At 43.3% G+C, this 13,248-nt stretch overlaps 1 protein-coding gene across 6 annotated transcripts in view; it reads right to left on the reverse strand.

Annotated features, from left to right (window-relative positions):
- Positions 1-13,248, reverse strand: part of ATE1 (arginyltransferase 1) — a 153,908-nt gene that overhangs the window by 63,133 nt on the left and 77,527 nt on the right. The gene's annotated exons all lie outside the window — the stretch shown is intronic.

The raw sequence follows: 13,248 nt of genomic DNA on the forward strand, positions 1-13,248 counted from the left end.
CTAGGCTGAAGCACATCAACACAGAATGTGCCAAACCTCAATCCCAGTAAAGCTGAAAACGAGCATAACCTCCTCTCTGACTACGTCGATGGCAACACTGTGCTTCCGCACTAAAAAAGATGAACTGAATATAGCTGCTAGGATAAGTTCACGTGGCTATTAGGCTGTCAAGTTGTTTTTTGTTTCCTACAAAGCAAGGAAAACAGAATGACTTATATATACTAAAGACAGACCCTACCATGCATATAAGAACTAGGAAAAGAAAGCATCACATTTTGGAATCTTTGACCTTATTCGTTGTTGTTGCTGTTCCTTCTGACAGACCTCAAGATTTGCCAGCTATATCTCATAGTACAGAAACATTAAATTACTTTTAAGTTGACATGAAGGCCACCCATAAACCCCCTAGAGAAAATTTAAGACAGTCCTGGAGCCATCAGTGAGTATATGGCTCCACAGGGTTAGGAATTAGAGACAAGAAACTTCTCTTTGGTGGGTCATACAGGATGGTTTGTTTCAAGACCATTATGGTGAACCCCAAATTAATCCTTCTGACAGCTCCTTTCTGACAGCAACAGTCAAATTACCCGTGGTAATTCGGCAACAAGCGCTACAGACTTTAATGGCAAGTGGGTGACCTTTAAACGGGGATTCCAAACCTTGGTAGGACGGAGAATTCTTTGGGCCAGAGGCTGTCATGTGTACAGCAGAATGTGTCGCAGCACCCTGGGCCTCTACTCACTAGATGCCAGTAGCACACGGACCCCTCCCCCGCTGTCCTAATTAAAAGGGTCTCTAGATATGGGGCAGGGCTGGGTGCAAAACTGCTCAACGGAGAACTACTGTTTAAGGGCAAGCAGCAACTGGAACTCTGGGTGGGAAGCCTCTCACTGCCCCACTCTACCTAATATGTTCGATCATGAAATGAGTTAATGTGAGTTAAAAATAGCATTTAGACTATAAATTTACATAACACAATTATCAAGACTAGGAAAGACTATACCGTATTGTTATCTCAAGGGCTTTACACACAATGAACTTTTTTCAATTAGATACATTTCTAAATCAACCTGTTTAAAAATAAACCTTTTGGGGCGCCTGGGTGGCTCAGTCGGTTGAGCATCTGACTTTGGCTCAGGCCATCATCTCACAGCTTGTGAGTTCGAGCCCCGTGTCAGGCTCTGTGCTGACAGCTCAGAGCCTGGAGCCTGCCTCGGATTCTCTGTCTCCCTCTCTCTCTGCCCCTCCCCTGCTCGTGCTCTGTCCCTCTCTGTCTCAAAAATAAATAAAATATTTAAAAAAATAAAAATAAAAAAATTAGTAAATAAACCTTTTAATTCAAATATAACCCATATATAATATAATACAGGACTGCCACTTCAGAATTACAAAGTATTTGCAATGCTTTTCCAGTCTGAATAACCAACGCAAGAGTATTTTCACTGCTCACCTGACAGTTCAAACACAACTTTCTCATTACCTTAAAAGAAAACCATCTTTTAATAAACTTACCTTTAATGAACATTGCTGAAATCATAAAGAGATCTATCCTGTAGAAATGCCAAAGGATACCACTTTATTTGGCCTAGATATGTACTTTCCCTCTAACCAATCATCCAATTAAGTCATCGTTCTCACATGGCCATCCGTCCATTTGTCCAAAGATTTACTGAACATTTACTATAAATCAGGGATTGCTGCTAAAATTGAATAATGCACGAGCTCAAACTCCACCTCCTGAGATGTGTAGAGGCTAAAGAAACAGACAGATGGGAACACAGGGATTTATAATACAATACAGTCCGGCAAGGTTTCAGAGCGGGAGCAAACCGGAGATGAATCTTGTAAAGTGAAAGGAGCAAAGCAGAGCATCACTGTGTTAATATGCTGGCACAGAGAAGGTATTTTAAAAGCATGACACAGAAACCAGAAGTCATAGAGGAAAAGGATTAATAAACTGGGTGACATAAAAAATACTAACTTCCGTATAATAAGTTATATGGCATAAACAATGATATAAAGCAAATGACAAAATGGGATGTGACTGGCAAATGAGAAATGTTTGAGATGACAACTGCGAATACACAAAGAACTTTTCATTGTGGTTTGAATCATTCTTGTAACTAATTTTCACAAAACCTATCATCCTGTTTCAATGAAAGAGGTTCTCTGCATCTCCACCTTTTATTTTTTAAGTTATTTGGAAGAAACGTACAAGAGCAAATGACTTACTTGCACAGCCCTTGGTACTGAAATCAAACATTCCCTGTAGAATAGGCTGGCCAGTGTCACTCTATAGGGAGAAACCTAAAGTTAAATGAGGTATTTGCTCATTTAACAGAATCAAGAATAAGTCTCAAAAGGGGGAAGCCGAGACGTTTTATCACGATACAAATATAATGACACAGAAGTTATTTAATTGAATTCTTTATTAAACTGGTTATGTTTAGGGCAATGCCCTTAAGAAACTAAGAGTAATTACTCATCTGGGAGAAAATAATTCAGTCTTGGCATTTAGCACAACCATACACAAAAAATTGCAGATTACTGAAGAGTGAAAGGTAAAACTGAAATTCTTAGAAGGAAAGAAAACATTTCCATGGCCACAGAAAAGGCAAAATTTTCTTGAACCCGACACAAAAGCCCTAAAGATAAATTGGACTACATTAAAATTAGGAATTTATGCTCATCAAAAGACACCATTAAGAGGAGAAAAAAAAAAAAGGCAAGGAGTGAGTGGAAGAAAGTATCTGTAAAACACGTATGCAACAAAGGATTCTCATCCAGAATGCCAGAAGGACTTCTACAAATAAGAGACCGACAACAGATAAACGGGCCAAAGACTCGAAGAGACAACTCCCAAACGGCCAGGAGACACATGATAAGGCCTTCAACTTTGTCAGTCAATGTCAAAATGCAAATCAGCACCACGGTGCACCCCCCACATTCCACTATCAGGATGGGAAGCACCTGGACCTTTCCTCTGCTGTGAGTAAAAGTGTAAATTAATACAGTCACTTAAACGACGGGCAGTAGGAACTAAACCCATGATCTAGCAAGTCCGTACCTAGGTCTAAGCCCATCAAAAATACCTACATATGTCCAACCAAAGACATGTCTTCACATTGCGCTTCCGTTAGCCAAACCCAGAAACAGTCCATCCCTAGGAGAATGGGCGTACAGGCAATAAGAATAAACCACCTACTGTTACACACAACCACATCAATAAACCTCACAAATATACTGCTGAGTGGAACAAATCAGTCACAAAATAAAATACAATGAGTGATTCCACGTAAAATATAAAAACAGGCAAGATGAATCTACTGTGGTTATCTTTGAGGTGGGATAATAATCAGTGGGGGCATGAAACAGGCTTGTGGGGGGCTGGCATATTCTGCTTCTTGATCTTGGTGTCGGTCGCACAGTTGGAGACTGAAAATTTATCAAGCTGTGCAATTAAGAACAGTGCACATTTCTGTAGACACATCACATTTCAATAACCAGTTTAAAGAAAAAAAAAACCCACAGAGAGGCAGCAGAAAGAATTCTTGGAAAATCTAAACCGGACCACTGAGAGAGGACTTCACATTTTTCCTAAGCTCAGTGCTCCAACTAGAGGACCCATGAAGAAGCCAGCTCCCTACACACTTCTATATACCGCTTTTCCTTCACTTCCCAGTTTTATTCCTTCAGACAGATGCCTGCCTTCCACATGCAATGCACGTCAGTAAAGTCACTGAGCACCTTGTATGTGCCAGTTAATGTGCTGGGCACTGAGGACAGCGACAGATCAGCCCTGGTTTGCTCGAGGACCTGACAAGCAGGAACCATGTCTGATCACATTCCTCTTGCCTTGGCATCTAGCACGATGTCTTCTACAGAGCAGGCCCTCCACAAACACTGACTGATCACATATACCTACGAACAACTGGACCGCAAGGAGAGCTACAGGTAACACACTCGGAAATGCCAAGAGTTCACAGGATCCGAAAGGCTGCCCCCGGCTTCGCTCAGCGCCCAGGGAGGAGAGCTGGTGGGGGCAGCCGGGAGGAGATACAGAGACTGGCTTCCCTGAAGAAGTGGCACAGGACTGTGGTCTGGAAAGGACGCTCCCAGCTGGGGACAAGAACACGGCGGGATAGGAACAGGAGGCAAGAGGCAGCACAAGGCCTGGCGGAAGGGAGGCTCCAGAGCATGTAAAGTCGTGCCTGACAGCTGGGGAAAGGGGTTGCGGGCAGGAGAAAAGCAAACTTTCTTTTTCAGGAGGTCAGGGCAGAGCTCGGTGGTAGTATTTTCCAAAAGCTCCAAAGACCATGGCTGTTTTTCAAGGATTAGAAATCATGCACTGCACCAAGCTTATTATTTCACTGTGGACAGACGGGAAAAGGATGGGAAAAGACACACGATCAAATACACTTCTATTCCCCAGTTAACATTTACTTTTAGTTAATATGCAAGCATTTTAGGATACTTCAAAATTACAAGTTGTAACTCATAACTCTGATAAACAAAGCCATTTATACGAACTTCAATTCAAACTCCCCCTTATTTTACTAAAATTAAAATGTGAGGAGAGCCTGGCGGGCTCAGTCAGTAAAGCATGTGACTCTCGGTCTCGGGGTTGTAAGTTGAAGCCCCATGTTGGGTGTAGAATTTACTTTACAAGATAAAGTCTTTTTTGAAAAAATATGAGTTAATTCAAACTCTGGGCAAGCTAAGCATATTGAACTTCAATTTTCTCATTTGTAATGAGAAACTTAAAAACACATGACCCATAAGGAACTGCTTTTTGACTCTGATGTGGCAAATTTCCACCTGTGACAATTTTAGAAGCAAGAATTTGTGATGAGCATGTGAATTCTTTTACCTCCCACGGCCTGCAGGAGGCATCAAAAATCCCTTACTAAAATTATTCGGTGGTCATTTTTTCTCCTGACTATGTCTAACTCACTGGACATTTAACATCCAGAAAAAGAGATGCTGAGTCAAAAACCCCAGAGTTTTGTTCTGTGCTGTGGGTAGCTGATGAGATCATTTGTATTTCTTTCAGACCAACAGTAGCAAAGTCACTACCACGTGTACCCAAATGCATCACCCCGGGCTGCAATACTGTAGTAAAATAACACATGCTAATTTGTCTGGTCAGGAAACTGAAACGCGTGGGAGCTTGTGGGAGCCTGGGGATTTCAACAGCCCGTGATTCTGCAGATGCAGCTTTGTAAACCCCAAGTTTTTCCCGTAGCTGCTTTTGTAACAGTAATGCCAGCTACCTCCTTTCAGGCAAGCCCCTGCAGAATTCCAGAGGTGCTGTCTGACCACGATCGTGCTGAGGCACCGAGCTGAAGAATGATTAATCACAGATGAATTCGCTTTTTGTTTCTTTTCTGACATTTCCGAACCCTTTCTGATGTTTCAACTATCTGATGTCTGGCCATGTCATGCTACCAAAGCAGACTGCCTGAAGTCACTGTTTACTTTGGCCCACATACAAGTCTGGATAGGAATTTAGTCAAAACACCTCTTTCACATCACAGAATGGCCTTACGGCAGAACTCCGAGAGACAACACGAAGGAGTTTGAAACATTACACCTACCATCATTTCTATTTACTCCAATTTTTACTTTTAAGGAAATCGAACAGTTTTAAAACGTATGGGAAGGGGCCACACTGGAAGAGTATAAAGTAAGCTTTACAGGTAAACATTAAACAGTTTGGAAGCACGGGAAAACTCATTTAAAAAGTGTTTAGAAAACAAACCAGACAGATTTAAACCAACAGCTCGATTTTTAAGAGCATATAAAATAATAATGTATGGCTATATATGTATATAAACTATATAACGTATCTATAGAAGCTGCATAATGCATCTATAAAATAAACAAGCACAAAGCAGCAGCCGCGTTCCTGGTGGTTAGGCAGAGTGAAGAGAAAACCTGCTCAGGTGCTCACCCTCTGAGATTCCCTGTGCTCCAGAAAGTGACTCCGCCCATCACCAAGCAGAGTTGTGCTCAGTCAGTTCCCTGCCCCTCACCAGCAGCAGGCTCAGGAACAGACAAGAGGCACAACTCCGAGAGGTAAAATGAGCGAAGTGGGCCAGGAGGCTTCTTGGTGAGAGATACAGACAACCGCACACACGTTGGGAGCACTGCTGTCAAAGAAAACCAGAAACTCACAAGCGTGGGTGAGAATGTGGGGAAGTCAGAACCTGTGTGCACAGCTGCCACGGAAAACAGCGCGGTGAGTCTTCAAAAAGTTAAACATAAAACTGCCATATCATCCAGCAATTCCACTTCTGGGAAGATACACAAAGGAACTGAAAGCAGAAACCCGAACAGGTATCTGCACACCCGTGTTTGTAGCATTACTCACAATCGCCAAAAGGTGGGAACACCCTGAGCGTCCGTCAGCCGGTGAACGCATAAACATAACGTGGCATCTGGGTACAACGGGGTGTTATTTGCCTTAAAAAGGAGGGAAATTCTTACACTTGCTACAACATGGAAGAACCGTGAGGACATCATGCTAAGTTAAATAAGCCAGTCACGAAACGACAGATAGTGCAGGACTCCAGTCACAGGAGGCACCTAGCACAGTCAGATTCAGAGACGAAAGTAGAATGTGGGCACCAGGGGCTGTCGGGGAGGGAGCGGGGAGCTACTGTCTCACAGATACAGAGTGTCAGTTTTGCAAGCTGAGAAGAGTCCCGGAGATGGATGGTGGTGGTGGCTGCACAGCCACACGAACGTAACCTCTAGAAGAACCTCTAGGACGTAACCTCTAAAACCGTACACTTCAGAATGGTTAAGATGGCCAATTTTGTTACATATATTTGACCACAATTAAAAATATTTGTTAAGAAAATGAGAGGCACAGGAGAAGACATAGCTCTTTTCTGATTCTAGCCACTACTAATGGCTTGTGATGCCCAAATGGGCAGCCCAAATGTCCTTCTGGGCACCACGAGAGAAGCAGACCTGGAAGACGGGCGTCACCGGGCTCGGTGGCCAGAAAGCTGCACCCTCCCCGCCTACTGTGGCAGGAGGACTCCTCCAGGGAGAGACTCTTCTAGGTTGAAAACACAATTTCTGTTCATGTCAGCCAGCTCCTGAGCCCCCAAACTGGCACTGATTTATGCTACAACTATACCGAACCCCATGAACATGGCCATGATTATTACAACAGTTAATGTGAACACTAATAACATATCAAGAAATTTCCTTTCATTAATGACTATTTTCAGCTCTCATTCAATTCATCTGTGACTATCCTATGCCTTACTTCTAAGACTATAGGCCCAGACAAAACACATCTTACTCTGGGGCGCCTAGGTGGCTCAGTCCATTGAGTGTCTGACTTTAGCTCAGGTCATGATCTCGAAGTTCGCGAGTTTGAGCCTTGTGTCAGGCTCTGTGCTGATGGCTTGGAGCCTGGAGCCTGCTTCGGACTCTGTGTCTCCCTCTCTCTCTGCCCCTCCCCTGCTCACACTCTCTCTCTCTCAAAAACAAAGAAACAGTAAAAAAAAAAAAAATTTTTAAAACATTATCTTACCATGCAATGTTTTTGTAAATCAATCTTTTACACACACATACACACACACGGAAAATCATAAGAATTCATTAAATATGCATGTCAGAGAATGTGATGCACAAAAATAATAGTGCTATAAGCTAGCCAACCACGCACACTCCGAGAGGAGAATTTACAGCAACGTGCTCCACTTACGTAACTATGAAGACGGCCACATGATGATTTTCATCTTGCAGTGTTCATCACTAGCAAGACAAGCAAAATCAAAACACATCATCATGTCAAGAAATGCGTTGTAGGCTCGAGTCAGGGTATTAAATGAAATGCCTTACAAAGATGAATTCACCTAAGCCAACTCGGCACATCTCTAGGTATGACCGCATATGGAAATGAAGTGACTTCGCCGAAACTCTCTCACACTGAGCCATCACAAACATCTCAGATCAGTTCAGCTCAATTCAGGGTCGATTCTGAGCCTGCACAGCTCAACACAGAATGATTTCTATCTACATGGACATCTCCATCCTACAACATGTGTTTCAGTCATCTGCTACCGAGTACTAAACCACTCCAAATCTCAGTGGCTGAAAACCGCACTAATTTATTATTCCTCGTGATTCTGTGAGCTGGCTACAGCTCAGTCAGGGGGTTCTTGCGTCGGTATCTCTTAGGCTCAGTCAAGGTAGCGGCATTCAGCCAGAAGCTTGGCGGGGGCCGAAACCCCCAGGATGCTGCTGCCATCTCTGTCCAGCAGCAGGCGGCCCTTTTACATGATGACGGCTGGCTCCCCCGGCAGAGGAAGGGAAAGCTGCCAGCCCTCTTAAGGTGTGGGCCTCAAGCCCCCCGAGAGTTCGTTCCGTGGTATCCTATTCGTGCGAGTCACAAGGCCAGTCCAATTGAGGGAAACAGAATCTACTTCTGATGGACGGAACGGCACGCACACACCAGGTGAGAGGAACTGATGACGACACCCTTGGAAACCAGCTACCGAGCCACGGTCCTCCCTACACATAACGAGAAACTCGTCACTTCAGCATGCCTTTGTGAAAGCCCATTACTCAATAAAAAGAGAGCAGGTAAAACCCGCTCTTCTGCGTACCCTGGACCTGCCGTTACATGCTTTCACTTGCTCTGCTTCATATAATCGGTGTACTAGACGGTAAAGGCTGTAACTGAACAGGCCCAAATCTACGCGAGAAAAATCCAAATGAAACATCACTCTGGTCTCGGGTCCAGTTCGGTACCCCTGGGCGCCACTTCGCGCACTGTGTGATCTACGTGCCCCCTCGGCTGTAACCTCCATCGGGGCAGGGCATCCGCACCGTTTACAGCTGTATTCCCAGTGTCTGCAGGATCTACGACACTGCTCCTTCTCGGTGACCGAAAATATGCCTATTTGAAGATCTACTCCTTCTTTCTTTAATACCCAATAGAAAACACTTCTGTAGATTTTTCTACGTGTGGCAAAAACACGCCGTTACTGATGCTTTAAACACTTAGCTATGCTCCAAGGAAGAAGATATACTTTTAACTACCATTGTAGTTACATGCTAAATTTACCCTCACTAAACCTTGAAAACGAGAGATTTTATAATAGTGTGCCATTCATTTTCTGTGAGTTATCTTTTGCTGGTGTCTAGTTCTGGGCCCTCAAATTGCAACGTGAACTATTCATGCCGGAACCAGCATCTACCTTGCGATTCTGAACAGCACATTTCTAATTGAGAATTCCCACTTTTATAAGCAGTTGTGCTAGTCCTTCATAACTGAGAGTTCTCATTTGCTGAAAATATAATAAAATATCCTCTGGTGAAATGAAAATATCTATAAGTGGAACAGAACAGCCATTTTATTCTACCCACAAACATCTGAGCTCAGACTTTTTCGGCCCTCAATGGACAAGGCCAAAATGAAGAGACACCCTGTGGCACAACACGGGACTGATTCCTGAGAGGTTTACCACTCTTAGCACCAACCCCAAAGAGTTCAGTGCCACTTTCCTCCAAACAAAAGGCAAGTGTCCACAATTCTACAAATTTCCATAAAGGGAGGCAGAACTGGTATGAACTAGCATAAGCCTCTGCTTCTCCCCAGCATCTGAACTAAAGTAAGAAGTCTGGTTAATAGCACAAGCAGGCCACTTGGAAATTTGGGTGCCATTTATCAGCATATAAACACAGAACCTTGACAGGTCTCAACGAAAGCACAGGTAACGATTCTGTGCATGCTACCCAACTGGGAAGGTGCTATCCTATCAGTGCAGGAAGATTCTATACTCAAGTTGAGATAAAAACACAATATATCCTGGGGTGCCTGGCTCGTTGTTGGTAGAACATACAACTCCTGACCTCAGGGTTGTGAGTTCAAGCCCCACACTGGGTGTAGAGCTTACTTAAAAACAACAACAACGATATATCTCATTTCTACATCGTTCCCATTTTACAGTTGCAAAAACCGAGACCAACTATAGTTAAGCAACTTCTCCAAAGTGTTGCACACTCCTGTACCGCCACCTCCCTTCGATGCCAGAGTACTTAGCGGTATTCCATGATATCCAGTCATAGTCCGTTAGAACTGCCTGCGTGTCTTAACAAAGTTCTAACCTATTTGCAAAGCAGAAGCTATCCTATTCACACTCAGTAAACACTTGCGAAACAAATGAGGGAGTTTCTCACTATTCCACATGCTTCTCAACCCTCAGTGCTAGTATTGCTTCTCATTAAGTCAATAAATGTCCACTGAAAGTTAAACATCTCCTGTGTGGCAGACACACTGTTAGGTACTTGCATACGTGATGAAGATAAACATCACGAGGGTCTCACGAGCATATGCACAGGAGACAGACTTGGATTTTGGAAAGAACTGTAGACTGCTAAGGGAGGAGGGGGTGGGGTGGATGGGTGGGTGGTCAAGTCTAGCCTTAGTGTCCCGTACACATTATTGGAGCAAGTGACCGCTAGGCTGTGGAACGATGAATGAGGAGTTTGCAAGCATGGAGGATGTATAGAGAGAGAGAGAGAAACAAGAGATCAGTAAGGGTAAAGGGAACACCCAGCTGGAAGACTCCAGTCACTCAGCCTTAGACGTTCCAGGACCCAGATAACAAAGCGTAGATACGAACTTCTTCAATATGACTGATTCTCGCTTTAATAAACAGAAAAGAGCCAACTTTAAAATGAGAAGTAATCATTTTTCCGGTTCATTATTAGGCTCTGAGATGTGAAAAATTAATCTGTGTGGTGGTTCTCAAGCTTGCCTTCACATTAGAATCCTCCGAGCATTAAAAAAACAATTGATGCCCTTGGTTGAGCCCCAAATCTTAGAAGATAGGGCCCAATTATCAGTATCTTTGTAAAGTTCCCCAGGTCATCCTATGGGGCACCTGAGTGGCTCAGCTGGTTGAGTGTCCGACTCTTGATTTTGGTTCAGCTTATGATCCCAGGGTCATGTGATCGAGCCCCGCATCAGGATTTGTGCTAAGTGTGGAGCCTGCTTGAGATTCTCTCTCTCCTCTCTCTCTCTCTCTCTCTCTCTCTCTCTCTCTCTCTCTCTCTCTCTCTGCCCCTCTCCCCCACTGGAATGTGTGCACACGCTCTCTCAAAAAAAAAAAAAAAAAAAAAAGTTCCACAGGTCACTCTAAAGGATAGCCAAATGGATGACAGCAACAACTCAAAAGCAAAGCAGCACTGAGCCTTGGTCTGGTCCTGAAATGACCCCTCACCTTCCCATGGGCTGACTTCCTGTCAATCAAATCTCAGCCTCAACATGACTCCTCAGAGAGGCCCGCCCTGACCCCGACTCTAAAGGAGCAAGGAGCCACACCTAGTATGTGCCACATAACACAGTGCTTATTCCTGACGTCTGTCTTATTACCTTGTTGTAGGTGTTCCAACAGAATGGAAGTTCCTTGAGACTAGGGATCTTGCTGCATTTCCAGTAGGAGGTCAGGAAGTACTTTATGAATGAACGAATGAAGTAAGCCAGAGGACAGTTAGGCATGGGGGTATCTCTCATGGAAATGGAATTTAAAAAATAATATCCTGAAGCTATAATTCTGAGAAATTTCGGTTGCGTATGATTAAGCCAGACTGACCGAACGGCACGGAGAACATTTTTTAATTCTTAGCTAAAAACTAGACAAGCCAGATGTCTATTTCCAAGCAGAGCTCTACCTAAGAAGGAGACTGAAGAACACACAGTATTTACTCTGGACTGGAGTCAACAAAGGTGGGATTAAAAGTCTTCATGCAGAGGGAAGGGGGGGATGAAAATATGGTCACCATTTCCATGAATAGCAAAAAAAGAAGAAATAGGTCAAAATATGGAGCAATCAAGATTTGACTTTAGGCATGAGGAAAAACTCGCTGAGGGAAATCCTGCGACACTACAGCAGCCATTACAGATGAGAAGTAAAAGTGAAATTTCTGCGGGTCCCTAAGACTGGCATAAAAATGCTTCCATTTAGAAGGGTCGTGCACAAGTACACAGAGGAAGATGAATATCCAAGATGGCTAGAATTTTCTTCTGATTGTTATTATTGTCCTACAACATCTATAGTACCTGAGTTTCCTACCTGAGCTTCTTTAGATCTGGTATCACAAAAATGAGCTAGAAGGAAAAAATACTAGTAAGAACAGTACCGAGTAAGTATTTTTGGAAAGCAGAAATATGTCCATGCTTTTCCTTCTTCATAGAATATATGTTTAGGGGCATCTGGGTGGCTCGGTCAGTTAAGCATCCGACTTCAGCTCAGGTCATGATCTCGCAGTTAGTGGGTTTGAGCCCCACGTCGAGCTCTGTGCTGATGGCTCGGAGCCTGAGGCTTGGAGCTTGCCTCACATTCTATGTCTCCCTCTCTTTCTGCCCCTCCCCTGCTTGTGCTCTGTCTCTCTCTCAAAAAATAAATAAACATTTAAAAATTTTTTAAAAAGAACATATGTTTGGACCTATCAACTAAATTAATAATGCAGACATAAAGGAAATATTCGAATATTAAATTCACAAGTTACCTACGATATACACTTAAATATGAGATGAAATGCCAGCAGAATGCCTTGACCAGACTACCTGGGCTGTCAGCATAAAACCAGCAAGGTAATGTGTATCACCCTTCTTTCAAAGCCAGTTCTGTTAGATCCACAGCTTCTAACAATGGAAACATCCCTTCCCCATACTTGCCGTACTTAACATCAACACTCTGGAACCACTTTTGTTCGTTCCCATAGTTAATCACCAAGTTTTACGGAGTATTCCTTTGTACGGGGGCGGGGGGGGGGGGGGAGGGAGGGGAAATCTACCGGTTAACAAGATTTAAGAGATCTATCAACCAAACTGTACAGGCCTCGTCTGGGTTCAAAGTCAAACTGCAAAACAAACGGACACTGACTAGATACAGAAAGGTACTTAGAAATACCGTTAATACTTTTGAGGTGTGATGATGAGACTGCGTGTATTTTCAAAATGCTCTTGTCTTTTAGAAATACACACCATGAACAGATGAAATGATATTCTGGATTTGTTCCAAAATAATTCAAAAGATGATGGAGGAGGGAATGGGGAAGAAAGAACAGATGAAACAAGAGGCACTGATGGGCTGAAGCTGGATAATAGGTACACGGGGTTCAAGTACACTTTTCAATTTGGTTTATGTTTTAAAAATTTCCCTACCTTAAAAAAGTCATAACTTATATATTCGGATATGTTTTTTGATGTGTAAA

This window comes from Panthera tigris, chromosome D2, assembly GCF_018350195.1.
Source record: "Panthera tigris isolate Pti1 chromosome D2, P.tigris_Pti1_mat1.1, whole genome shotgun sequence".
NCBI lineage: Eukaryota > Metazoa > Chordata > Mammalia > Carnivora > Felidae > Panthera > Panthera tigris.